The 25785-nt window shown below is 48.7% G+C and overlaps 1 protein-coding gene across 3 annotated transcripts in view; it reads right to left on the bottom strand.

Annotated features, from left to right (window-relative positions):
• Positions 1–14614, bottom strand: part of ADCY7 (adenylate cyclase 7) — a 70877-nt gene extending 56263 nt beyond the window's left edge. For 2 of the 3 annotated variants that reach the window (XM_015443004.4, XM_074027219.1), the window contains exon 1: positions 14543–14614. The gene's annotated coding sequence lies outside the window, so the exon portion shown is untranslated. Of the gene's footprint in view, positions 1–4402; positions 4525–14542 lie in introns of all 3 variants that reach the window. The other variant, XM_065536755.2, reaches the window with a different exon arrangement.
• Positions 14615–25785: the final 11171 nt, after the last annotated feature.

Raw genomic sequence — 25785 nt, 5'->3', positions numbered from 1 at the left:
AACATTCCAGTGCATCCACCCACCTCCTCCAGGCCTCTGCCCACATCTCTTCCCAGCTGTGGGCTCAGGGATGTGCAGGGATCTGTTCCTTTCTCATGCTAGGAACACAAGAAAATGCCCAGGTCTATCAGGGCCTTCTGAGCCCTAATCAGTGGTGGTCCTAAGGGGTGGCCTGAGGTAAGCCCCAAAGCCACTCCAAATGAACACATATTCTAAGGAAACAGCATCTTTCCCATTAAACCCAGCACCCCGCAGCTACTGCCCCTCCTAAATCGCTGCTGCTTGGCCCAGTTCCAATGCCAGAACAAGGAGAGATGAACAGCCCGACCTCACGTAAGCAACACAGCCCATTCAAGGGCAGGGAGCTGGCTCCCATGACCCCCAGAGCCCCGATCTCTGCCAGGTCTGGGAGACGGGGCTTTGGAGAAGGAAAGGGGCAGTTGGGGTCATGGTGTGTTGAGTAACAGCAGAGAATCCTAAAAGAACAGATGTGAAAGCAACTGCCCTGCCAACCAAAAGCCCTTATTTCCTTTGAAAAACTTGGCAGCTGGGCCGCGCCAGAGGCCGCCTGTCCTTCCCTGCACCCGGCCCAGCGTGACCCACGGACAGGCAGGGAGGAAGGCCACGTCCCTCCCACCAGATCCTCAAAGGGGGCTTCAGACAAACCACAAATTGAAAACAGCAGCCCCCAGAACCGCATGTGAAGTGTGACCCCTTTCTTTTTTAACGATTTCACTGGGATGCCTGTATTTTTTTGCATACAAGAAAATCGAGAAGAAAATGTCCCAAATCTTAGGAGTTATCACTAGGTGATAGAATCTGGCACAGTTTTACTTTAATATTTATCTTTTTGTTCAGATCTGCTTTTCAGTTTTTCTCTAATGAAAATATACTACCCACATAATTAACAGAGGAGGAAAACCAGCTACGATCAAGAAAAAGCAAGAATAAGGAAAAGCAATGCCCTGAGACGGGTAGTTTTCCACCCAACACCAAACTAGGCACCACTTGTAACAGGGTGAAAATGGAAGGTTTTTACCATAATTAAAAATACTACCTTAAGGGCTGGGCGTGGTGGCTCATGCTTCTAATTCCAGCACTTTAGGAGACCAAGACAGGAAGATCAGGAGGATCGCTTGAGCCCAGCAGTTCAAGACCAGCCAATCAAACAGAGTGAAACCTCATCTCTACAAAAAAATATCTGCCTGAGCGGGTGGTGGGCGCCTGTGGTCCCAGCTACTTGGGAAGCTGAGGTGGGAGGATTGCTTGAGCCTGGAGGTCAAGGCTGCAGTGAGCTATGATTGAGCCACTGCACTCTAGCCTGGGCGACAGAGAGGGACCATGTCTCAAAAAAACAACAACAACAACAACAAAAAACACTACCTTAAAGTCATTGAATATCAATGACTGCCAGTATTACAAAAGGAAATTCACCAGACCACATGTGCCTCCCAGAAATTTCCAATAGCATCTCCAATGTGCTGTTGTGTGAAAAAAATCAAAACTGAACTAGATCAAGCCTCTGGATACAACTATGAGTTTACGGGACTCAGGGGACAAGAAGCATGCTACACATTATAGGAAGCTCTCCTACAGGTAAAGGGACCCAGCTTCAACAAAAACATTGCATGGAAGAAGAGAGAATGAATGAGTACCAGTCCTACAGATGAAAGATTGAAGAAACGTATCACAGTTTTGTCATGCGGACCTCATTCGGATCCTGATTATTGTTATTTTTTAAAGAGACAGGATCTCTTTCTGTCACCCAGGCTGGAGTGCAGTGGCTCAGTCATAGCTCACCGCAGCCTCCAACTCCTGACCTCAAGTAATCCTCCCACCTCAGCCTCTCAACCACCTAGCTTGGAGGTTACATTACAAAGTGCGTGCCACCATGCCTGGCTCTGGATCCCGATTTTAAAAAGCTAATATTAATATATAGCCCTGGCACGGTGGCTCACGTCCCTAATCCCAGCACATTGGGAGGCCGAGGCAAGCGTATCACTTGAGTCCAGAAGTTCGAGACCAGTCTGGGCAATGTGGTGAAATCCTGTCTCTACAAAAAATACAAAAAAATTAGCCTGGTATGGTGGTGCATGCCTGTGGTCCCAGCTATTCGGAAGGCTGAGGTGGGAGGATCACCTGAGCCTGGGAGGTGGAGGTTGCAGTGGACCGAGACTCATCACTGCACTCTAACCTGGGCAACAGACACCCTGTCTCAAAAAAAAAAAAAAAGATAAATCTAAATCTAATATATAAAATATAAATATATATATATATATTTGACATTTACAAAACTATTGGAAGTTTGAACACCGAATTGATAGTTAATGATCTTAAAGAATTATTGCTAATGTTTAGCAATATGTGTGGTAAAATATAATTGTTTTTTAAATTTTATTGTCAATTGATCAGCTATAATTGTATATATTTATGGGATACAAAGTGACATTACATATATACAATGTAGAATGATGAAATGAAGTTAATTAACATATCACCTCAAGTATTTAGCACTGTTTGTGGTGAGGACATTTGAAACGACCCTCTTAGTAATTTTGAAATATACATTAACTGTAGTCACCATGCTGTGCAATAGGTCTCAAGAAACTTATTCCTCCTAACTGAAACTTTCTATCCTTTGACTGCCTCTCCCTATCTACATCCCTCTCCCCACCCCATCCCTGCCCCCGCTAGCTACACACAGCCTCTGGTAACCACCCTTCCACTTGCTGCTTCTGAGTTCCATTGGATTTTTTTGTTGGTGGTGGTGTTTTGGATTTGGTTTGTTTTGTAGAGGTGGGGTGCTATGTTGCCCATGCTTGTTTTGAACAACTGGCCTCAAGCAGTTTTCTCACCTCAGCCTCCCAAAGCACTGAGATGACAAGCGTGAGCCACCGCACACAGCCTAGATTTCCTAGATTCCACGCATAAGTGAGATCGTGCAGTATTTGTCCTTCTGTGCCTGGCTTATTTACTTAGCGTAATGTCCGTTAGGTTCACCCATGTTGTTCCTTCTTTTTTAAGGCTAAATAATATCTCATTGTGTATGTATGTCTTCATCCATTAAGGGACACTTGTTTCTAGATCTCGGCTATTATGAATAATGCTGCAATAATTATGGGAGTGCAGATATCTCTTTGACACGCTACTTTCAAATCCTTTGGATATGTACCCACGAGTGGAAGGAAGGGAGGGCCCTACTGTTTTCCATAATGGCTGTGCTAATTTGTATTCCCACCAACAGTGCTCAAGGGTTTCCTTTTCTCCACATTTTCTCCAACACCTGTCTCTCATTCTCTTTTTTTTTTTTTTTGCTTTTTTTGTTTGTTTGTTTGTTTTTGTTTTTTTGGGAGAGGGTCTTGCCCAGCTGGAGTGCAGTGGTGTGATCATAGCTCACTGAAGCCTCTGAATTCTGGGCTCAAGTGATCCTCCCACCTCAACCTCCTGACTAGCTAGAACTAACAGGTGCACACTGCCACACCTGGCTTGTTTTTTTTTTTTTTTTTATTTTTTGTACAGATGGGTTCTCCCTGTGTTGCCCAGGCTGGTCTCAAACTCCCAGGCTCAAGCAATCCTCCTGCCTTAGCCTCCCAAAGTGCTGGAATTACAGGCGTGAGCCACCACACCTGGCTTCTCTTATCTTTTTAATAATAGCCATTCTAACAGGTGTGAGGTGATACCTCACCATGGTTTTGATATGCATTTCCCTAATGATTAGTAATGTTGAACATTTTTTCATATACCTGTTGGTAATTTGTATGGGTTCTTTTGAAAAATGTCTATTCAGATCCTTTGCCCATTTTTTAATTGGGTTTGTTGTTGTTGTTGCTGTTATTGAGTTCCTTATCTATTTTGGATATTAACTTCTCATCAGATGTTTGGCTTGCAAATATTTTCTCCCAGTCTACAGGTTGTCTCTTCTGTTAAACTGTTTTCTTTGCCGTGCAGAAGCTTTTAAGTTTGACATCATCCTATTTGTCTATTGTTGCTTTTGTTGCATGAGATTTTGGGGTCAATAATAATAATTGCCCAGAACAGTATCACATAGCTTTTTCACTATATTTTCTTCTAGTAGTTCTATAGTTTCAGGTCTTATGTTTAAGTCTTCAGTCCATTCTGAGTTGGTTTTTGCATGTAAGGATCTAATTTCATCCTCCTGCATGTGAATACCCAGTCTTCCCAATACCGAGAGGCTATCCTTTTCCCATGGTGTGTCCTTGGCACGTTTGTCAAAAAAATCAGTGGAGTGGACAGGCATGGTGGCTCATGCCTGTAATCCCAGCACTTTGGGAGGCTGAGGTAGGCAGAGCCCTTGAGTTGAGCAGTTCAAGACTAGCCTGGGCAGCATGTTGAAACCCTATCTCTACAAAAAATACAAAAATTAGCCAAAGGTGGCATGTACCTGTGGTCCCAGTGACTCAGGAGGCTGAAGCAGGGGCGTGGCTTGAGCATGGGAAGCGGAGTTTGCAGCGAGCCAAGATCGCACCACTGTACTCCAGGCTGGGTGACAGAGTGAGACACTATCTGAACAACAAACAAACAAAAAAATTATTGGGCTGTAAATGTATTCATGGGTTCATTTCTGAGCTCTCTACCCTGTTCCATTGGTTGATATGTCTCTCTTTTTTTTTTTTTTTTTCCCCAGAAACAGGGTCTTATGGGCCAGGCATGGTAGCTCATGTCTGTAATCCCAGCACTTTGGATGGCCTTATCTGTATAAAAAATAATTATATATATATTATATATATATTTAAAAAATATATATTTTTTTAATTGGCTCATTCTGTCACCTAGGCTGGTGTACACTGGCACAATCATAGCTCACTGCAGCCTCAAGCTCCCAGGCTCACGCAATCCTCCCACCTTAGCCTCCCAAGTAGCTGGGACTACAGGCTCCTGCCACCACACTTGGCAAATTTTTAATTTTTTTTTTTTTTGGTAGAGACAAGGTCTTGCTATGTTGCCCAGGCTAGCTGCAAACGTCTGACCTCAAGCAATCCTCCCACCTCAGCCTCCCAAAATGCTAGGATTACAGGCATAAGCCACCATGCCTAGCCCAATATGTCTATTTTTATGCCAGCACAATGCTGTTTTAATTACTGTAGCTCTGTAATATATTTTGAAATTAGGTAGTGTGATGCCTTCAGCTTTGATTTTCTTGCTCAAGATCACTTTAGCTATTTGGGGTCTTTTGTGGTTTCACCTGAATTTTAGAATTGTTTTTTCTTTTGTTTTGGCAGGAGGTGGGGGCGGGGGACAGGGAGACATAGCTTTTGGTGTAAACCAAAGGTGTGTTCCCTGTTTTTTCTTTTTCTGTGAGAAGTCACTGGAATGTTGACAGAGGCTGCATTCAATAACTTCAGGTAGTATGGACATTTGCACGATATTAATTCTTCCAATCCATGAACATGGATAACATCCCATCTGTTTGTATCTTGTTCCATTTCTTGGTTCATTGTTTTATAGATTTCAGCATACAGCTCTTTCACCTTGTTGGCTGAATTTATTCCTAAGTATTTTTTCGTGTGGCTATTGTGAATGGGATTATCTTCTTGATTTCTTTTTCAGATAGTTAGCTAACATACAGAAAGAAATATGACTGATTTTTGTGTGTTGACTTTACAACTTCACTGTGTTAGTTTATTAATTTTAACAGTTCTTTGGTCATTGTGTGTTTTTTAAGCATCTTATCTTTTAGTAACATAGACTACCATTCTCACAGATGAAGTGACAGGGTGGCTGGAGGGGGTTGTGTGTGGGAGGGGAGGCAGCTCCCAGAGGCCACGGGCTGGAGCCTGCGGAAGCAGAGGCGGCAGTGCGTGGGGTGGTGTGCTGGTGCGCTGCCCTGTCTGCTGCTGTGTCTGTTGGCTTGTTCATAATGAAATGTCAAAACCTTGTCACTGAAAGCACCGTGGGATTTGCCATCTCCTCCGTGTCTCACACGGCGAAGGGGTCATTTTTAGCCCCTTCCTACAGATGAGGATCGTGTGGTCTTGAGAGGGAAGGTAACTCTCCTGAGGTCTCAGGGTCAGAAACACAGACCCAGCCTCAGCCCTGCTCCTGACTGGAGAGAGACAGACAGAGAGAGAGAGAGAGAGAGAGAGAGAGAGAGACAGACAGACACACACACAGAGAAAGGCAGTTAGAGACAGACAAGGACAAAGACAGAGACACATGCAAGCTCTTCCTGAGGTCCCCTCCTGCTGGAAGCAAAGGAGGCTCCAGGCTCTGGCCCCCTAGGCCCCACCAGCATGTAGCAGCAGACGCCACCGCCGCCACCCCCACCTCAACGCACCTCACCACAGGAGCTTAAAGGCTTCCAGTGCCAGCCTGGGCGGCGGCGGCAGAACACACTCCCGGCAAAGCCCTCCCCCAGGAGCCCCTCCCTGTCTCATCCTCTGACCACAAAAGAGTGGGCAGTGGAAAGCGCTCAGTGCCCGAGACCTCCACACTCCCAGGTGCGGTCCCACCACAAACCTGGGTCCAGCCTGAGGGCACCACAAAGGTAAGAAATGGACCCATTTTTGGCTGGGTGCGGTGGCTCACACCTATAATTCTAGCATTTTGGGAGGCCAAGGCAGGGGTGGATCACTTGAGGCCAGGAGTTTGAGACCAGCCTGGGCAACATGGTGAAACTATGTCTCTACTAAAAACACAAAAATTAGTCTGGCACGGTGGCACACATCTGTAATTCCCAGCTACTCAGGAGGCTGAGACAGGAGAATCACTTGAACCCAGGAAGCGGAGGCTGCAGTGAGCCGAGATTGTGCCACAGCACTCCAGCCTGGACGACAGAGCAAGACTCCATCTTGGGAAGGAAAAAGGAAAAAAGAAAAGGAAAGAAAAATATATGGACTCGTTTTAATTTACCCTAAAGAAACAGTCCCACTACATGCAAGGACTTAGCTACAGGCTGTTTAGTGCAGCTCTCTAACTGCAAAAATGCTGGAAACAACCGAAATATCTGCAACAGGGACAGAAAATCACCCAGGACACCTCCTGTGTCAAAGGCTGGGCTGCTGATGTCTGTAACACTTCAACCTCCCTGACCCCCAACTCCACACCCAAAGCCTGGGGCAGACAGAACTCCCCTTAGAGGACAATAGGGGAAGTTGTAATGCTCAACTTTTTTTCTTGTAATATGTTGGGGAAAAAAAAGTCTGGAAGAATATACACCAATATGCTAACGGGTTACTTCGAGGTCAGATTCTATTAATATGTTTTTCCCCCACCTTATTACTTATATTTTCTGATTTTTCATTACCTAAATGTGAATTGTTTCTGTACTTTAAAAAATGAAAACTATTTAAAAATAAGAAATGAGGCCGGGCGCGGTGGCTCAAGCCTGTAATCCCAGCACTTTGGGAGGCCGAGACGGGTGGATCACGAGGTCAGGAGATCGAAACCATCCTGGCTAACACAGTGAAACCCCGTCTCTACTAAAAAAATACAAAAAAATAGCCGGGCGAGGTGGTGGGCGCCTGTAGTCCCAGCTACTCGGGAGGCTGAGGCAGGAGAATGGCGTGAACCCGGGAGGCGGAGCTTGCAGTGAGCTGAGATCCAGCGACTGCACTCCAGCCTGGGCGAAAGAGCGAGACTCCGTCTCAAAAAAAAAAAAAAAAAAAAAAAAAGAAATGAGCTTTTTCTTCCTCCTGGGAATGCAGCCCAGAGCCCAGGAGGCAGAAACTCTGGCTTCTAGTCCTAGCATTGCTATTGCTTGATCAGGGGACCTCTGAGGGTCACATCACCTCTCTGAGCCTCAGTTTCCCCATCTGTTGAACACCAAACTCACCAAGGTGAGCTCCTGCCATCTTCACTGAGCCTGTCCCCTCCACTGTGAGATGAGGACCTTAAGGCACAGCTATGAAGGCACATAAACAATGCCTACCCAGGCACATAAACAATGCCTGCCCAGTGGCTGCCTCCACCCCACACCCTGGGGCATGCCTATTGCCAGCCTTTATTCAACCCATTCCTGCTAGCCCCGAAGCCAGGCTGGCGGGGGATCAGTGGCATTAGAAGTCACGCAGTGGAATGAAACCATCCTGTCAGCCATGTGTGCAGAGCTCAGCCCTGCTCAACACTGACATGTCCTGTTCCTGCCGCTTCCACCCACCCTCCAGGAAGGTGGTCTAGCCCCATCTCACAGAGGAAGAACCGAGGCTTGGCGCAGGGAAAGGACTGCCTGCCTACATACACCCAACGAGGACAAAAACAGCAGCTCGGGGGCTCCTCCTGCACCCTCCTCAAGGCGTGGTCAGCGAGCCACCCTGCACCCCTTCTTCAGGGCCAGGCACACGGTTGAGGCTGCAGGAGGGATGGACAGAGGCCTGGGACTGTGACAGGAGAGCAGGCTGGAGCCCCAAAGCTTCAGCTCCTCTTCCTCCTCGCCTGAAGCCCCCGGCCATTGCCCACAAACACCAGGTGCTCAAATACTGGCTGAGTCAAGGCAGTGCAATGCTGTACCCTCTGCGTGGGGGAGCAGGTCGGGGAAGGGGAGAACCCAAGCTTTGTGGCCCAGCACCCTGCAATCACTTCCCAGGACAGTGAACTCGGAGCCCCCGGAGGCCAGGCGGGGGCAATGACAGGCAAGGCTGGCCGGCTACGTGGGGACTGGGGCACACTGGAGGCCCGAGCCCTGGGTGAGGCGCCACCCTGCTGAGCTTCCACCAGTAGCTGCCACGCAGCAACATGTCCAGGGGTACAGGCCTAAGTTGGCAAAAGAAACTAGAAATCTGGGCTTTATGTAAAAATCTTGTGGTTTTCAAATGTTGATGATTAATTCAAAATAAACTTTAAGCACTTCTGCAGTCCTCCTCTCACGGCGCTGGACTCTGCAGTGTGGTCCTGAGCAAGCCACTTCACCTCTCTGGGCTTCAACTGTGTCATCTGTAAAGTGGAGAAACAAGGCCTGACCCCCAGGATCATGGCAACAGGAGATGGTACATATGTTGCCCATACTAAAGATAACAAAAAGCGACAGCAACAATAACAGCTAATGCTCACTGAGTGCCAGAGGCTGTTCTAAGTACCGTGAAGTAATGTCATTTCATCATACCACAATCTCATAAGACAGGCATTTTTTTCTTTTTCTTTTTCTTTTTTTAAATCAGGGTCTCGCTCTATCACCCAAACTAGAGTGCAGTAGAGTTATCACAGCTCATTGCAGCCTCGAATTCCTGGGCTCAAGTGATCCTCCTGCCTCAACCTCTGGAGTACCTGGGACCACAGGCGTGTGCCACCAGGCCTGGCAATTTTTTGTTTCTTTTTTTGAGAAGAAACAGAATCTTGCTATATTGCTCAAGCTAGTCTCAGACTCCTGGCCGAAAGCGTTCCTCCCACCTTGGCCTCCCAAAGTGCTGGGATTACAGGTGTAAGCCACCTCACCAGCAAGACAGGCATTTCTTAAAGCTGTATTTTAAATACTTTCAAAAAACTTTCAGAAAAGTGATAAGTACAAAGAATTCTATACTTTTTAATCCAGATTTGCCTATTTGAACCATTTTGCCGCCTCCTATTAGATATCTATACATTTGTTTCTCTTTAATATTTGCGAGTGGGTTACCTACACTGTGCCCCTTTAGCCTTGCAAATTTCCTAAGAACAAGGGCTCAGATAAACAGTTATCTGTTCATTTAATGTTGATATAATACTTTACAGCCCATACCCAATTTTATCAACCGTCTCAATAATGCACTTTATACCTTTTTTCCCACCGTATGCTCACATAGTGCATTTTTAAAATTTAATTTTACTTGTTTTAAAATTGTTTATTTTTAAAAATAGAGACAGAGTTTCACCACATTGTCCAGGCTGGTCTCAAACTCCTGACCTCAAGTGATCCACCTACCTCAATCTCCCAAAGTGCTAGGATTAAAGGTGTGAGCCACTGCACCTGACCACATACTACATTTTAGGTTTTATGTTTTTTTTTTTTTTGAGATGGAGTCTTGCTTTGCCCCCCAGACTGGAGTGCAGTATAGTGATCTCGGCTCACTGCAACCTCTGCCTCCCAGGTTCAAGCGATTCTCCTGCCTCAGCCTCCCAAGTAGCTGGGACTACAGGTACGAGCTACCATGCCCGGCTAATTTTTTGTATTTTTAGCAGAGATGGGGTTTCACCATGTTGGCCGGGCTGGTCACGAACTCCTGAGCTCAAGTAATCCACCGCCTCGGCCTCCCAATGTGCTGGAATTACAGGCGTGAGCCACCTCGCCCGGCCAATTCATTTTGTTGTCACCTCTCTTCAGTGTCCGTTAACCTGGAGGTTAAATCCTTGGCCTTTGAGATAAGCACTCTTTTTTATTTTTTTATTTTTTTTTTGAGATGCAGTCTCACTCTGTCGCCCAGGCTGGGGTGCAGTGGCCGGATCTCAGCTCACTGCAAGCTCCGCCTCCCGGGTTTACGCCATTCTCCTGACTCAGCCTCCCGAGTAGCTGGGACTACAGGCACCTGCCACCTTGCCCTGCTAGTTTGGTTTTTTTTTTGTATTTTTTAGTAGAGATGGGGTTTCACCGTGTTAGCCAGGATGGTCTCGATCTACTGACCTCGTGATCCACCCGTCTCAGCCTCCCAAAGCGCTGGGATTACAGGCTTGAGCCACCACGCCCGGCCTTGAGATAAGTACTCTTACTGTCCACATTTTATAAGTGAGAAACTGAAGGCTCAGAGGGGTTGAAGCACTTGCCCAAAATCACACAGCTACCAAACATTGAGGTGGGACTCAAGCCGGGGGGACTCTCTTTAGAGCTTGTGCTGCTCTTGTCTCCCAGGCCCAAGAGTTTCCAAAGAAAGACCTTTGTTGTTAACTGAACAGGGGCTCCCTCTGCAAACGGCTGCTCAAGGCGCCTCACTCAGCAGGTGGTCATTAACTGAAGGAGCACTCTGTGCACACATGGGCTGGGCCTCAGGCTGCCTGCTCCCCACGCCTGGCAATGGCCCTGGCCAGATGCCCACCACCCCCACCCAGCAGGGCCCCACGTAGCTATTTCCAGAGAAAGAATGTGCTCACCTGCAAAGGAGCCCCCCCACCTCCTGGCAAACTGGGTGATAATGAGGGCCTCAGAGGGCTGGGGCCAGCAGTGCCTGCCATGTTCTCCCCTTACAGTATAGTCCAGGCCCAAATGTCCAGGTCCAAAAGGCAGAGCCTGAAGTCATAATTGCCCGCAGGCCACATCCCTAACCCACAGACCAGGGCTCAGGGGGAACCCATGAGGTCAACTGTCTAAGAAGGGCCTGAGTACTTTGGTTTTTTGTTGTTGTTGTTGTTGTTGTTGTTGTTTGAGACAGAGTCTTGCTCTGTCACCCAGAGCAAGCTGGAGTACAGTAGTGCAATTGCGGTTCACTGCAACCTCCGCCTTCCAGGCTCAAGAGATTCTCCTGCCTCAGCCTCCCGAGTAGCTGGGATTACAGGCACCCACCACCATGCCCAGCTAATTTTTGTATTTTTAGTAGAGACGGGGTTTCATCATGTTGGCCAGGCTGGTCTCAAATTCCTGACTTCAAGTGATCTGCCAGCCTCAGCCTCCTAAAGGCCTAGGATTACAGGCGTGAGCCACTGCGCCAGGCCAGAGCCTGAGTACTTGCTAAGACACACAATAGGACCATACTGGAAGGGTTACAGGAGGAAGGCGCAGCAAAGGGCAAGGCCTGGGAGGTGGGAATGGTGCAGGTTCTTATGCAGAGAGCAGAAAGCACTCAAAGGGGCCACACACAGTCTGTACCTCTGGGAAGAGGAGGCAGGACCCAGGTAGCTTCCCAACCACCATGAGCCACAGATCCCAGCAGACACACAGCGGAAGAGGTGACATGCCAGCAAGAAGCTCTGCCACCGACCAACAGGGCATCATCCACCTGAGTCCCAGGCCATTCTGTTAGGCTGTGAGGCTAATGTGTACTGAAATACCTCAACATCCTGGAGCCTCACCATGTGTTGTCCTGTCAAATTCAGAAATTGGCATCAGCCTCCAGACCTCATCTGCAAACCCAATTCTAAGATTCAGAAGCAGCAGAACTGCTCTTGAAAATTTACCAGAGCAAACACAAAGGTAATAAAGTTTTGCTTTTCTTCCTCATTGCTGGCAATTTTGAAAACACAGAAAGCATGACTAAATAAGAAAATGATCTGTCCACAAACTCCCCCAAAGATACCCTAAATTTTTGTACAGGGTATCTGTAAAAAGTAACGGTCCCTCCTTACCCTTCAATGCACAAAAGCACAGCCTGGCCTGCCTGCAGTGTGAGTGTTTGGGGTCAAAGTGCATCCACTCCGTCTCCCCTACTGGCCACGGCAGGGCCCACACCTAACTCACCTCTCTGCCTCCTGCCCAGACACAGGCCACCTCTTGCTGGATTCAGCCAGGGATGAGAAGGAGGAGACATAAGCCCCTCTCCATCAGCAACATTCCTTTGTGCCCATCAAGAAGGGGGCTCCAAGAGGTAGGGGTTAGGAGCAAAGCCCCAGGGCAACTCTAGGTACAGGGTAGGAATGGGAAGAGGAAGAGGTGGGCGGGGCAAGGGCAGGGAATGTGTGCTGCCCGCCGTGGGGCACTCACCAGGCCCACTTGACTCTGCATTCGGGGGTGGGGCTCAGGCTCACTGATGTGGATGCAAACAGGCTCCACCAAGACCACATCAGAAGAGCCCAGCTCCTTGCTACCAGACCTGTGAGGACCTCAGCTCTCTCACCTGCGAATGGGCTGGTCGTTGGGGTCCTGGCTGACTTATGATTAAAGACACAAGGGACACACAGGGGCTTTGCAAGGGCCTTGGAAATTGGAAGGCTCCCTGGGAGGGCCCAGCAGGCCTCACCTCTCCCTGCTCCCCTCTGTAAAAAGCCCAAAAGTACCCATTCTTTTAAACCCAGGGGCACTCAGGGCCTGTGTGGCCGCTGAAGGAAGAGGACCCAGCACCTGGCGATCCCAAATACCGAGCAGTGGGGAGGCAGCTTTAGAAGACCTGGTCCTGTGAGGCCAGGCTCCCAGCCACAGAAGACAGCTTCAGATGGAGAAGAAACTCAATCATAAAATCAGGAGTCAAAGAAAAGAAAAGAAAAGAAAAGAAAGAAAGGAAGGATGGGTATGGTGGCTCACACCTGTAATCTCAGCACTTTGGGAGACTGAGGCAGGAGGATCACTTGAGCTCAGGAGTTCAAGACTAGCCTGGACAACATAGTGAGACCATGTGTCTACAAAAAAAAAAAAAAAAAATCAATAAATTAGCCGGGCATGGTGGCGCACACCTGTAATCCCAGCTGCTACTAGGGAGGCTGAGGTGGGAGGATCACCTGAGCCTGGGAGGTGGAGGCTGCACTGAGCCATGATTGTGCCATTGCACTTCAGCCTGGAGGACAGAGCAAGGCCTGGTTTCAAGAAAAAAAAAAATCCTGCCTCCACATATGGACTCAACTCACCAGATAGTGGGGAAGAGGGTTCTCACCCCTCTACCCAGGCCCAGTCAGCCACTTCCGTGGGGTCCCCCCATAAACCTGGAGTCTGACCCCCTCCCCACAGCCTGCCCCCAGCTCCACAGCCCACAAACTCCCTTCTACAAGGGCACCTGCCCATGTTTGAAGGCATTCACTGAACCCCAGAACCCCCTCCTCTCAGGGCCCAAAGCCTCTGCCTAAGTCCCCACAGCTGTGGCCTCACCCAGAGTCCTGTTGGTCATTCATTCATTCATTCATTCAATCAATCAATCTCTGGAGCATCACTCTGGACGGGCCCGAGGGGGCTTCAGCCGACCACACAGGGTATCCTGTTCCTCATTTTAAGGGCTCTACTTCTGTTCACGGCGCCCACGCGATCATTTCCAGCTTCAGCGCCGGGACTCAGAAAGGAGTTCCTGGCCTTTGAGGGAGGAGACCTGAGACATAAACCAGGAGAGGGAACCACTCCAATCCATGAAGAGGCTCCAGCCTCTCTCTCCCAACAGGGGTCGGCTCCCATTGTCACTTCCTCATGTGCGAGGCGTTGGGTTCCCAGGTTGGGATCCGAGGCGAGGGCCGGGCCTGGCTCACTCTCCCATGGACCCTGGTCCTCTTTGGCCACGGAGGGGTCCTGCTCTCTACTGGCTCTGGCGGGAGCGCTGCAGACCCACAGCCCGGTCCTGCGCCCACAGAGGCTGCTACCCTGTGCAGTGTTTGCTTCCAACAGGCCCCGCCGCCCGGAGCCAGCCCTGCTCTGCGCCCTAAGCCAGCCGGGCTCCACCGCAGGGGTCTGGGGCCGGGCGGCCTCCCTCGGGTCTCAGTCTTGTCATCCGAAAGCGGGCTCCTGCTGGGGCAGCGTCTGGGAAGTGTCTCCCAGCCGGCCGTGCCTAAGGGAGGAGGTCGTGGCCCGAGGGAGGGTCTCGGAGCATTCCCGACCCACCCGGGCAGAAGCCGCCACCGCCGGGCGCCCGCGAGGCCGGGGAAGGGCGGGCCGGGAGAGGGGCCACCCGCCCGTCTGTGTGGGGACCGCGCGGCGCGGGGCACCGGCCACTGGCATCCCCCGACCCCGGGCGCATCCCCGGCCCGCCCGCCGCGCTCCTCTGCGCCCCGCGCTCACCTGCCGCGCGCTCCCGCTCCACCGCCGCCCGAGTGACCGCCCCAGTGGCCGCGGGCTGGCCCGACGCTCACCGCGGGCGGGGAAGGAGGAGCGGCCGCAGGCGCCCCCCGCTGGCCGCGTGTCCCAGGCCCAGGGCGCGGGGGCGGGAGCCAGGGCGGGGGACTGGGGGACGCCCCGTAGGCCGCGTCCACCTTGCAGGCGCAGCTGCCCCCGCCCCGCCCCAGCTCCCCCAGAACCGTGGGAAATGCGCTGACGCGGGAGGGAGCGGCCGGGCAACCTCGGGGCGCGGCAGGAAGGAAAGGCGTCCCAGCAGGACCTTCTCCAGGTACCGCGCGCACGTGCTGGGGAGCGCCAGGCCCGCCCCACCCCCAGAGGGAAACACTTTCTAACAAACTCTTCCAGTGTTTCTGCCCCAGGCCTGCCCTCCCCTCCAGGAGAGCCAGTGTTTCTGGAAGGATCCACAGACGGCGGGCCAGTGCCCTCCTCCCAAGCCGGGGGAGCTTTGGTCCCGCCTTGCGTCTCACTCAAGCCTTAACCTCCTATGGCAGGGCTCAGAGGCGGGAGATGACCGCAACCACCCCTGTAGGTGTCATCAGAAAGTAAGTGTTGTAATCTCGTTGTGATCCCTGCAGCTCAGGGTGGGGCCCCAGTGTTGGCAGAAAAAAAAAAAAAAATCTGCCCTGTTTCCAAGAAACTCAGACAGGGTGAGCAAGAAAGCCTCCTGTGAGTCACCCTGGGAGGGGCAGAGGAGACCGTCGGCGGGAGTAATCAAGTCCACGAGGGCATTTCTCACTCGCAGACCTCCATGAGTCCCGCCCTTTCCCACTGGTCTAAAGCTCCCTGGCACCCAGGAACTAGGGGTTCCCACTTCACTGAGAGGAGTTACAGAAGCACCTGTTATGCCCGTTTCTCAGGTCCGACCCCCAAGGCCCTAGCAGGTCTTCATAGAAAGGGCCAGAGAGTCTGTAGTTTAACAAGCACTCAGGGGATCTATGACAAACAGGTAGGAGAAACGTTGATGTAGTGGGAACCTATGGTGGGATCCTGGAGCCTGGTACCCCAGCTCACCCTAGAGGGGAGAGATTCTGGTGTGGGAGGGCCTTGCTCCCCGCGGTGGGCCTGGAACCCAGCCCGAGGCCACCCACGTTGAAACCATGCTGAGAAATCAGATGGCCGAGGCTGGAAGGTGGAGCCTCTGATTTCCACTCCAGATGGCGACAAGGAGGTCCCACCTGAGACTTACATCCCAGCAGCAGCAAGCCCACTCGGCTTCCCGCGCTGATCAGGCCGCTCCTCTGGGCTCGTGCAGCCCCCGGGCATCAAGCATGGTGGCATTTGGCTCTCTGGGCTGGTGCGACTCCACTATTCATCGGCCTCCCCGCGGAGGGCCCTGGCCGGGTCACTGCAGCATCCTGAGGGCTCACCCGGGAAGATCTGAGCAGCTGGGGCCTCCCTGCTCCGGTGATGGGAATCCCGGCAGCAATGAAGAATGGGAATAGGATCATCAGCAGAGCCAGCTTCCGAACGCACTGCGCACCCCCGGCAGCCCCACCCCTTCAGCAGAACCTTGAAAACGAAGAAACCCGTTTCCCTAAGGCCTCCAGAACAGCCAGTGCCTCAGTCCTGGGACAGGGTGACCTCTGCCAAGGTCAGCCCTAGAAAGAGAGAGGGGAGCGGAGCAGCCATGGGAGAGGCTCCTGCTGGGACCCACCTTCAGTGCTCTCCAAGCGAGGAGCCCTCAGCCCTTTCTGGTGTGTGGAAGAGTGCTATCACTTCCCAGCCGGTCATCTGTGTGTCATATTCACGCAAATCTATGAGCAAGTCTCCTGACAGCAGACAGGAAAACAGAGCTGGAGAAAGTAAGTTACACACCATGCCTACATCACTGCTCCCGTCAGGACTGTCAGGACATATCCATCATCCCCATGGTCCCCATAGCCACTGTGGACCTGTCAGCAGAATCACCCCATTGTATACTCAGGCCTCAATAGGGGATTCTCAACTGGCAGCCAGCAACGGAGTCACCCAGAGGTCTCGTGAAGGCACCCATGGCTGGGTTCCACTCAGTTTCGAATTCAGCAGACCTGGGTGGGTACTGAAACTTTTAACTTCTGTCTCACTCCCAGGTTACGCTGATGCTTCTGGTCCTTGGCAGACTGGGTAGCGAGTCTCTAAGGCACTGGATTCCAAATAAGGTTGGAGTCCCCTTCCCAGAGATTCTGGTGCTTGGGTGAGGTCTGGGAATATGCAGTATTTTTTAAACCCAGGTGAGTTTAATTTGTGACAAGGATGTTACTTCAAATCAGAAAGGAAAAGGAATGGCTTTTTTTTTTTAAGAACCACAGCTGGATAAACTGGTGGCACATGGCTGTAGTCCCAGTTACTCAGGAGGCTGAGGCAGGAGGATCACTTGAGCCCAGGAGGTGGAGGCTGCAGTGAGTGGTGATGGCACCACTGCACTCTAGCCTGGGCAACATAGTGAAACATGGGCACACACAGCCACATCTGGTTATTTTGTTTGTTTGTAGAGACAGGATCTCACTATGTTATCCAGGCTGATCTTGAACTCCTGGGCACAAGTGACCCTCTTGCCTCAGCCTCCAAAGTGCTGGGATTAGAGGCATGAGCCACTCGCACCTGGCCTAAAAATATTTTTTTTTAATAAAAAAAAAATTTTACACCAGCAGTGGCATGAGCTTGTAGTCCTACCTATCGGGAGGCCAAGGCAGGATGATCCCTTGAGCCCGGGAGTTTGAGACCAGCCTGGGCAACATAACAAGACCCCTGTCTTTTTAAAAAACAAACAAACAGGCCGGGTGCGATGGCTCAAGCCTGTAATCCCAGCACTATGGGAGGCCGAGACGGGCAGATCACGAGGTCAGGAGATCAAGACCATCCTGGCTAACACGGTGAAACCCCATCTCTACTAAAAATACAAAAAACTAGCCGGGCGAGGTGGCAGGCGCCTATAGTCCCAGCTACTTGGGAAGCTGAGGCAGGAGAATGGTGTAAACCCGGGAGGCGGAGCTTGCAGTGAGCTTGTATCTGGCCACTGCACTCTAGCCTGGGCAACAGAGCGAGACTCTGTCTCAAAAAAAAAACCAACCAAACAAACAAACAAAAACTAATGAAAATGAAACCTATAAGAGAAAATATGTTAGTAATTTTGGAGTGGAGAAGTATGCATGGGAAATTGAATGCACACGGAAGAGCTGCTATTGAAAGTTGCATGTCTCTGTCCAGATGAGGAAGTCTCCAGATGTCCATGTCTAATGTGTTTGGGATTTTATTTATTTATTTATTTATTGAGACAGAGTCCTGCTCTCTCTCCCAGGCTGGAGTACAGTGGCGCACTCTCAGCTCACTGCAACCTCCACCTTCCGAGTTCAAGCTATTTTCATGCCTCAGCCTCCCAAGTAGCTGGGACTACAGGCACCTACCACCCTGCCCAGCTAATTTTTGTTATTTTTAGTAGAGACGGGATTTCAACATGTTGGCCATGCCAGTCTCGAACTCCTGACCTCAAATGATCCATCCCCCTCGGCCTCCCAAAGTGCTGGGATTCCAGGCATGAGCCACCACACCCGGCCATATTTGTGATTTTAATTAGCCACTGTGTTGATAAGCTCCAGAATGCAGCGCCCTGGGGTCCCTCCTAACTTGTAAGTGCCCAGTGCCCACTGCTCCAGGGATCTCTGCATGTGTTGCCTGAGTTTCTGTGGTGGGCAACAGTTTGGGGCTTTATTTCACTTGTGCAGGGAGAAGATTTAAACATTTAAAATCAACCACAACAGAAGCTAAGAATCACGTATTTCGGCCACCCCAATCCTTCTCATTGCCTTCACCGGGCAATGAGAACAACATCCAAGTAGGAGAATATAAAAGTTTCCCGAGTGATGCCTGTCCTTTCAGTCCTTTTACAGCCTCTTGATGTATCACTGTGCAGAGCATGGCCTTAGCCTCCTCAGACAGATGGTCCTTGCTGCCTGTCCCAGAGGAAGGAGGAGCTCCCTCCTTTCCCACACTTCCTCCAGCGGTGCTCACCACAGGACAGAAGCTTAGTGAATGCCTATGCACAGGCAATACTGCTCACAAGATATGTGTGTGTGTGTGTGTGTGTGTGTGTGTGTATTTTTTTGAGACAGAGTCTCTGTCGCCCAGGCTGGAGTGCAGTCCTGCGATCTTGGCTCACTGCAACCTCCATACCCCGGGTTCAAGGGATTCTCCTGCCTCAGCCTCCAGAGTAACTGGGATTACAGGTGCCCGCCACCACCCCTGGCTGATTTTTTTGTAGTTTTAGTAGAAATGGGTTTTCACCATGTTGGCCAGGCTGGGCTCCAACTCCTGACCTCAGGTGATCCACCTACCTTGGCCTCCCAAAGTACTGGGATTACAGTTGTGAGGTGTGAGTCCCTGCGCTCAGCCATAATCCTTTTTTTTTTTTTTTTTTTTAAGAGCCAGAGTCTCGCTCTGTCACCCAGGCTGGAGTGCAGTGGCCAGATCTCAGCTCACTGCAAGCTCTGCCTCCCGGATTTACGCCATTCTCCTGCCTCAGCCTTCTGAGTAGCTGGGACTACAGGCGCCCGCCACCTTGCCCAGCTATTTTTTTTTTTTTTTTTTTTTTTAGTAGAGACGGGGTTTCACCGTGTTAGCCAGGATGGTCTCGGTCTCCTGACCTCATAATCCGCCCGTCTCGGCCTCCCAAAGTGCTGGGATTACAGGCTTAAACCACCGCGCCCAGCCTCAGCCATAATTCTTAATTAAAAAGGGGAAGAAGGCCAGGCATGGTGGCTCATGCCCATAATCCCAATACTTTGGGAGACTGAGGTGGGCAGATCACTTGAGGCAGGAGTATAAGACCAGCCTGGCAAACGTGGTGAAACCCCATCTCTGCTTAAAAAAAAAAAAAAAAAAATACAAAAATTAGCCGGGTGTGGTGGCACATGCCTGTAATCCCAGCTACTCAGGAGACTGAGGCAGGAGCATCGCTTCAACCTGGGAGGTGGAGGTGAGAGTGAGCCAAAATCATGCCACTGCACTCCAGCCTGGGCGATAGAGTCAAACTCCATCTCAAAGGAAAAAAAAAAAAAAGAAAGAAAGAAAATTTAAGAAGCAGCTAAGAGTGCCAGTCCTTCCCCTACCCCAGCAGGAACCTGTAAGCCTTTTCTCCAGAAGAAGGTAAAATAGATAGTCTCTGAATTGGGGAACGCCAAGCCCCGCCATGGGCAGGGCTACCCAACTGAAAACGGGAAAACTTTAAAGGCAAATTCACATGGAAGGCTGGGACACCCGCCTCCCCCCACCTCACACTAGCCCTCTTCCCCACTCAGCTCCCAGGATGTCAGTGGCCCACAGCCTTACCCCCAGGCTGGAGGAATTCTCTGGGGAACCCCACAGCCTGCTAATTCTTACAGAAGCACACCGCTGACTTAGACACATTGACTGACAGAGCTTCCCCCCAGCTCTTAAATATGTGCAGGTAACCAGGAATCACCAGAAATCCATGGACAGCCTCAACCCCACAGAGAGTCCAAAACAACAAATGAGAAAAAAGCTAACAGAGACTATGCAGGCAGACAACAACCTAACAAAATGATACCATTCATATCCTCAGAGATTCCAAACATATATTGTAACTAGGAAACAAAATCGGATACTATTTTTTTTTTTTTAACAAGGAATATCTGGGGCCAAGAAAAGGACTTGGAAAATAAAAACATGATAACAGAAATTTTAAAACAGAAAATTTGGAAGTGGAACAAAAAGTGAGAGATGGAAAATAGAGAAGAAAAGATAAAATGAGAGGATCAGTCCAGGAGATGCAACACCTGAATAATTATGGAGTTCCTGAGAAAACAGAAAGGAGGGGAAAAAAATAATTCCAGAAGCTTTCCCAGGACTGCAGGACATGCAGTACCACATCAGATGCCCCATCACATCAAGTTCCCAGTACAGTAGATGAAAACAGACTCGCCTAACTTTCATAATGGTGACATTTTAGAACACAAAGAGGAGATCACAAAGAAAGAAAGGTTACAACAAGCTTTAGACTTCTCACAACAACACTGGGAGTGATGAAGCAATGTTTTCAAATTCCAGAGGAAAAATGTTTTCAACCAAGGATTCTATATCCAGCCAAACTATCAATTGAGGGTAAATGAAGAACAAAAGCATTTTCGGATGTCTACTGCCTGTGCACACTTCCAGAAAGCTACCGGGGGATGAGCACCAATGAAAGGAGACAGTTTATCAAGAAAGAGGGAAACACAAGACACATAGGAGAGGAATTGCCCCATGGGGTGCATGGAGGAAAGTGTCATTCAGGATGAAGTTTGTGTGCTGGGCACAGCTGGCCAGAAACTCCAGGACAAATGGCTCTGAGAAGATGACAGTGATAAAATACCTTACATACTAAGCATTTGGAGGGGCATAGTTTAGGGTGAATAAGTAAACAACATGGAAAACAAAATCTCTGGGAAAAACAAAAAGAACTTGTGTGGAAAAAGAAATATTACACAGCTCGGGCCGGGCACAGTGGCTCACACCTGTAATCCCAGCACTTTGGGAGGCCAAGGCGGTTAGATCACTTGAGGCCAGGAGTTTGAGGCCAACCTGGCCAATATAGTGAAACTCCATCTCTACTAAAAATATAAAAATTAGCTGGGCGTGGTGGTACAAGCCTGTAATCCTAGCTACTCAGGAGGCTTAGGCAGGAGAATTGCTTAAACCCAGGAGGTGGAGGTTGCAGTGAGCTGAGATTATGCTGCTGCACACCAGCCTGGGTGACCAGAGCAAGATTCTGTCCCCCAGCAAAAAAAAAAAAAAAAAAAATCAGACAATGAGGCAAGGAGGATCACTTGGGCCCAGGAGGTCAAGGTTGCAGTGAGCCCTGATTGCACCACTGAATTCTAGCCTGGGCAACAGAGCAAGACCCTGCCTCAAAAAAAAAATAATTTAAAAAGATAAATAAAAATAAAGAAATATTATACAGCTCAGTTGATAAGAACAGCCCTTACACAGTCACTATAATGTGAACACTGAATATTGGGCTAAACAAAATTCAATTTAACTCTATTGGGAGGCTAGGGCACAGAAGTAGTTCAGGGGTGGTAGGAAGTCAACACAAGAATCAAGAGTCAAGAAGTGGCAATAGAGGCCTATTGTTTAGAGACATGGAGGTAAACATAGCACCTCAGAAAACCACCAAAAGTTGGGAATAGCTGCCTTAGAAGATGGGGAAAGTAGAGGGAGGGACAGAGGACAAAGTGCTCATAGTCCCAGCTGCTCGGGAGACTGAGGTGGGAGGATGGCTTGAGCCCAGGATCTCCAGACTGTAGTGGGCTATGATAGCCCCTATGAATAGTCACTGAACTGCAGCCTGGGCAACACAGACTCAATTATTTAAAAATTAAAATAAAATAAAACACTATTTGTCTTTAAACTATGATGAAACGGGTGCCCTAGTCCTATCCACCTGCTTTCACCTGTCTTGGCAGGGCCCAGCCCACCTCCCCAGCGCCTCTGCAGCGCTCCCTGTGCCCTGCCGTGTTGCTTAAGCACCTGTCTCAACAGGCTTCCCTGTGCCGCCTGCTAACCTCACATCTCCCCACAGAGACATATTAGGCACTGATGCCTGACACATGAAAGCACAATTTTTTAAAAAAACATTGGATTCTTAAAAACGACGATGTGTGGCGTAACCCACCTTGTGACTATTTTGAGGGGTGCGGTGTAAAGCCACATTCCTGAAGCCACCTGACTGATTACAATCTAAATTGAGCAATAACTCTTTTGAAAATCGATACACCATTTAAATAGGCCACTTGATACTTTTAATACCTCTCTCCTTTCCTTTCCTTTTAATGTTAACATTAAACATTAAGGCATTTTTACCTCTAGTCTCAGCTGTGCATTGGATGGTTCCTCTTCAACAAAATTTTACTCTCGTTTTCAAATAGTAGTTACTTGCTTTAACACACACATGCACTTGCACACACATACATAATTATATATTGTCAATTTACAATACAAGGAAAAACGTCCTCTGCAACACACACACACAGATTTATACTACTTCTCAAATTAATTATTAGATTTTTAGTTTGGGTTTAACGTGGTTTCTTTAGACAAGCAAGAAATATAAAGCATTTTACTTGAAAGGCTGAAAGGTGAAATTCTTCCAACTTCAAAGTTAAAGATTGCATTCCTAAGCTAAACCGGTAAACATAGAACATCTCATAATGCACTTACTGAGCTGAGTGTGGTGGCACATGCCTGTCGTCCCAGATACTTTAGGAGGCCAAGGCAGGAGGAACACTTAAGCCCAGCAGTTCGAGGCCAGCCTGGGCAACACAGGGAGTCCCCCACCCCCGAAAAAATACTTTTCCAAAGAGTAGAAATTACAGCAGCTTTTTTATTTTATTTTTTTATTTTTTTGAGACAGAGTCTTTGTCGCTCAGGCTGGAGTACAGTGGTGCAAACTCGGCTCACTGCCACCTCAGCCTCCCGGGTTCAAGCGATTCTCCTGCCTCAGTCTCCCGAATAGCTGGGATTACAGGCCTGTGCCACCACATCCAGCTAATTTTTGCATTTTTAGTAGAGACATGGTTTCACCATGTTGGCCAGGCTGGTCTCGAACTCTTGATCTCAAGTGATCCACCCACCTCAGTCTCTCAAAGTGCTGGGATTACAGGCGTGAGCCACCACACCCAGCCAATTACAGCAGAAATTCTACAGTCACATAATGAGCGCCTAAGAAAGTGATTTCAAGGAAAATATCTCCTTAAAAACCTATCATTGCACTGCTCTGGCTTAGGGAGATCAGTTTCACAGCTACATTTTATCCTCCTCTCTTTTCCAACATATTTTCCTGCAGATTTTCCCAACAAAATCTGAGGCAGTACTCTTCCTTTTCTGTCCCCCAAAACTGGATTCTTTTTCTCACCTGAGTTCCCTCCCTCTACTCATCATAAAATTAATTCCACTCTACTTTTTTTTGATAACTTATTTTTTTTTCTTTTAGAGACAGGGTTTCACTCTGTCACCCAGGCTGGAGTGCAGTGGCACCAACGTAGCTCACTGCAGCCTCAAACTTCCGGGCTTAAGCGGTCCTCCAGCCTGTCTTCTGAGTAGCTGGGACTACATGCGTACGCCACCGCGCCTGGCTAAGACAGATCACTTATTTTCAGTGGGAGTTTTAATTGTTGCTGCTGCAGTTATTGGAGGACCTTGAAATTAAAAGATTTTTAAGGGGTAGGTGGTGGAGAATTACCAATGTAACTGTTTCATCAGTTTTGCCAAGGGTGACATATTCTGAAAAGTGGAAATAAAATATAGAAAAAATAGCAAAGCACTGTTTCAGATGACCATGCTATATTTATAACATTTAAACCCAGCAAAAATATCAAATGAAACAGTTTTCAAAGCAAGTCATGAAAATTCAACTTAAAAGAATGTCAAACCGGCCAGGTGTGGTGACTCATGCCTGTAATCCCAGCAATTTGGGAGGCCAAGATGAGCAGATCACTTGAGGCCAGGAGTTCCGGGCAACATGGTGAGACCTCACCCCCACCCCATCTCTTCAATTTTCTTTTTCTTTTTTCTTTTTTCTGGGGGGTGGGGGACAGAATCTCTGTCTCAAAGAGTCTCTGTTGCCCAGGCTGGAGTGCAGTGGTGTAATCTCAGCTCAGTGCAACCTCTGACTCCCAGGTTCAAGCGAATGTCCTGCCTCAGCCTCCAGAGTAGCTGGGACTATGGATGCATGCCACCACGTCCAGCTAATTTTTGTATTTTTTAGTAGAGATGGGTTTTCACCATGTTGCCTAGGCTGGAACTCCTGGCCTCAAGTGATCCTCCCACTTTGGCCTCCCGAAGTGCGGGATTACAGGCATAAGCCACCGTGCCTGGCCAAAAAAAAAAAAAAAAAAAAAAAAATTTAAATGTAAAACTGTGGGAAAGATTTTTTCCTTAGTAAAATGGGTTCAGAAGAAAATTGTCATCAAATAGCAGTACTTTAGAAAATCCCTATTTAAGGTAAGCTGATGCAGTAAGCCTGGGCAACAGAGCAAGACCCTCTCTCTAAAAACAAAAAGGAAGCTGAAAAATACTGGATGTTTCTATTAATTTGTTAGCCTTGATGTGTCTGACACATTAATTTGCCAAAGCAACTTGCAAGCAAAAGTCAGCATAATAAAAAGGAATGAAATATATCTCTACGTGTACTGACCTGGAAACACATCTTTATATGGTAGGGGAATTGCAGAAAACTACAATACGATTCCATTTGTGTTAAAGGATGAAAGACCCCCTGAAATTATACTTGTTCACGTGTATAAATGCACAGAAAAAAAATCTAGGCTATGTCCCATAATACTAAGATGGATGGGTTTGGGGAGATGAGTGGGATTAGGGACTGAAGTGCAGCTAGATCCTTTTACTTAAATGTTTACATTTCTTCACAATAGAAAATACATTCATATGTTACTTGTGAAATAATTCACTGTGTCTAGGTAGATGGACAAAATTGTCATGGATATTCATTCTCTACTATTATATTTGAGAAACTTTTGGGATAATATTTAGGAGGATTTTGCTTTTTTTGCCTTTTTAAAGAGAGCACTTCCAGCAGAGGTTTAAGCAGCAGAAATCGGCCAGGTGTGGTGGCTCACACCTGTAGTCCCAGCACTTTGGGAGGCCAAGGTGGGCAGATCATTTGAGCCCAGGAGGTCGAGGCTACGGTAAGCTGGAATGGCACCACTGCACCAGCCTAGGTGACAGAGTGAGACCCTGTCTGAAGAAAAAAAAAGGCGGGGGGGGAAAAAAGACATGGCGCTGGAGTGGGCAGTCTGGTTTCACCTGCCAGTTGTCTACATGCTGCTGAGCACCTTCACTCTAAGCCAGTTTGGGATTATCTTACGGGAAACTATCCGAGATTTTTTTTTGGTCACCGCTTGGCTAGCTCCCAGGCAGACAGACCAGTCCAAACCAAATCCTATCCTGCTGAGGGAAAATTCTGAGACATGCCTTAGGCTGCACTTTGGTTACTAATCCTGCCTCTCTCACTTCTCTGGAGAACCGTTTTCATTATTCTGTTGTAATTATCTGTTACTTGTTACTCTGCCCAACCTATGGTAATGCATTTCATTTGCTTAGTATAGCAACCATAACCCCCTGCATTAAAGTAGAGGGTGAAACTGGGCTGGCATTTGTGAATAACCAAATTCTATGAGATCAGTTTCCATAAT

This window comes from Macaca fascicularis, chromosome 20 (assembly GCF_037993035.2).
Source record: "Macaca fascicularis isolate 582-1 chromosome 20, T2T-MFA8v1.1".
NCBI classification, from domain to species: domain Eukaryota; kingdom Metazoa; phylum Chordata; class Mammalia; order Primates; family Cercopithecidae; genus Macaca; species Macaca fascicularis.
This window is presented reverse-complemented; position numbering and strand designations above follow the sequence as displayed.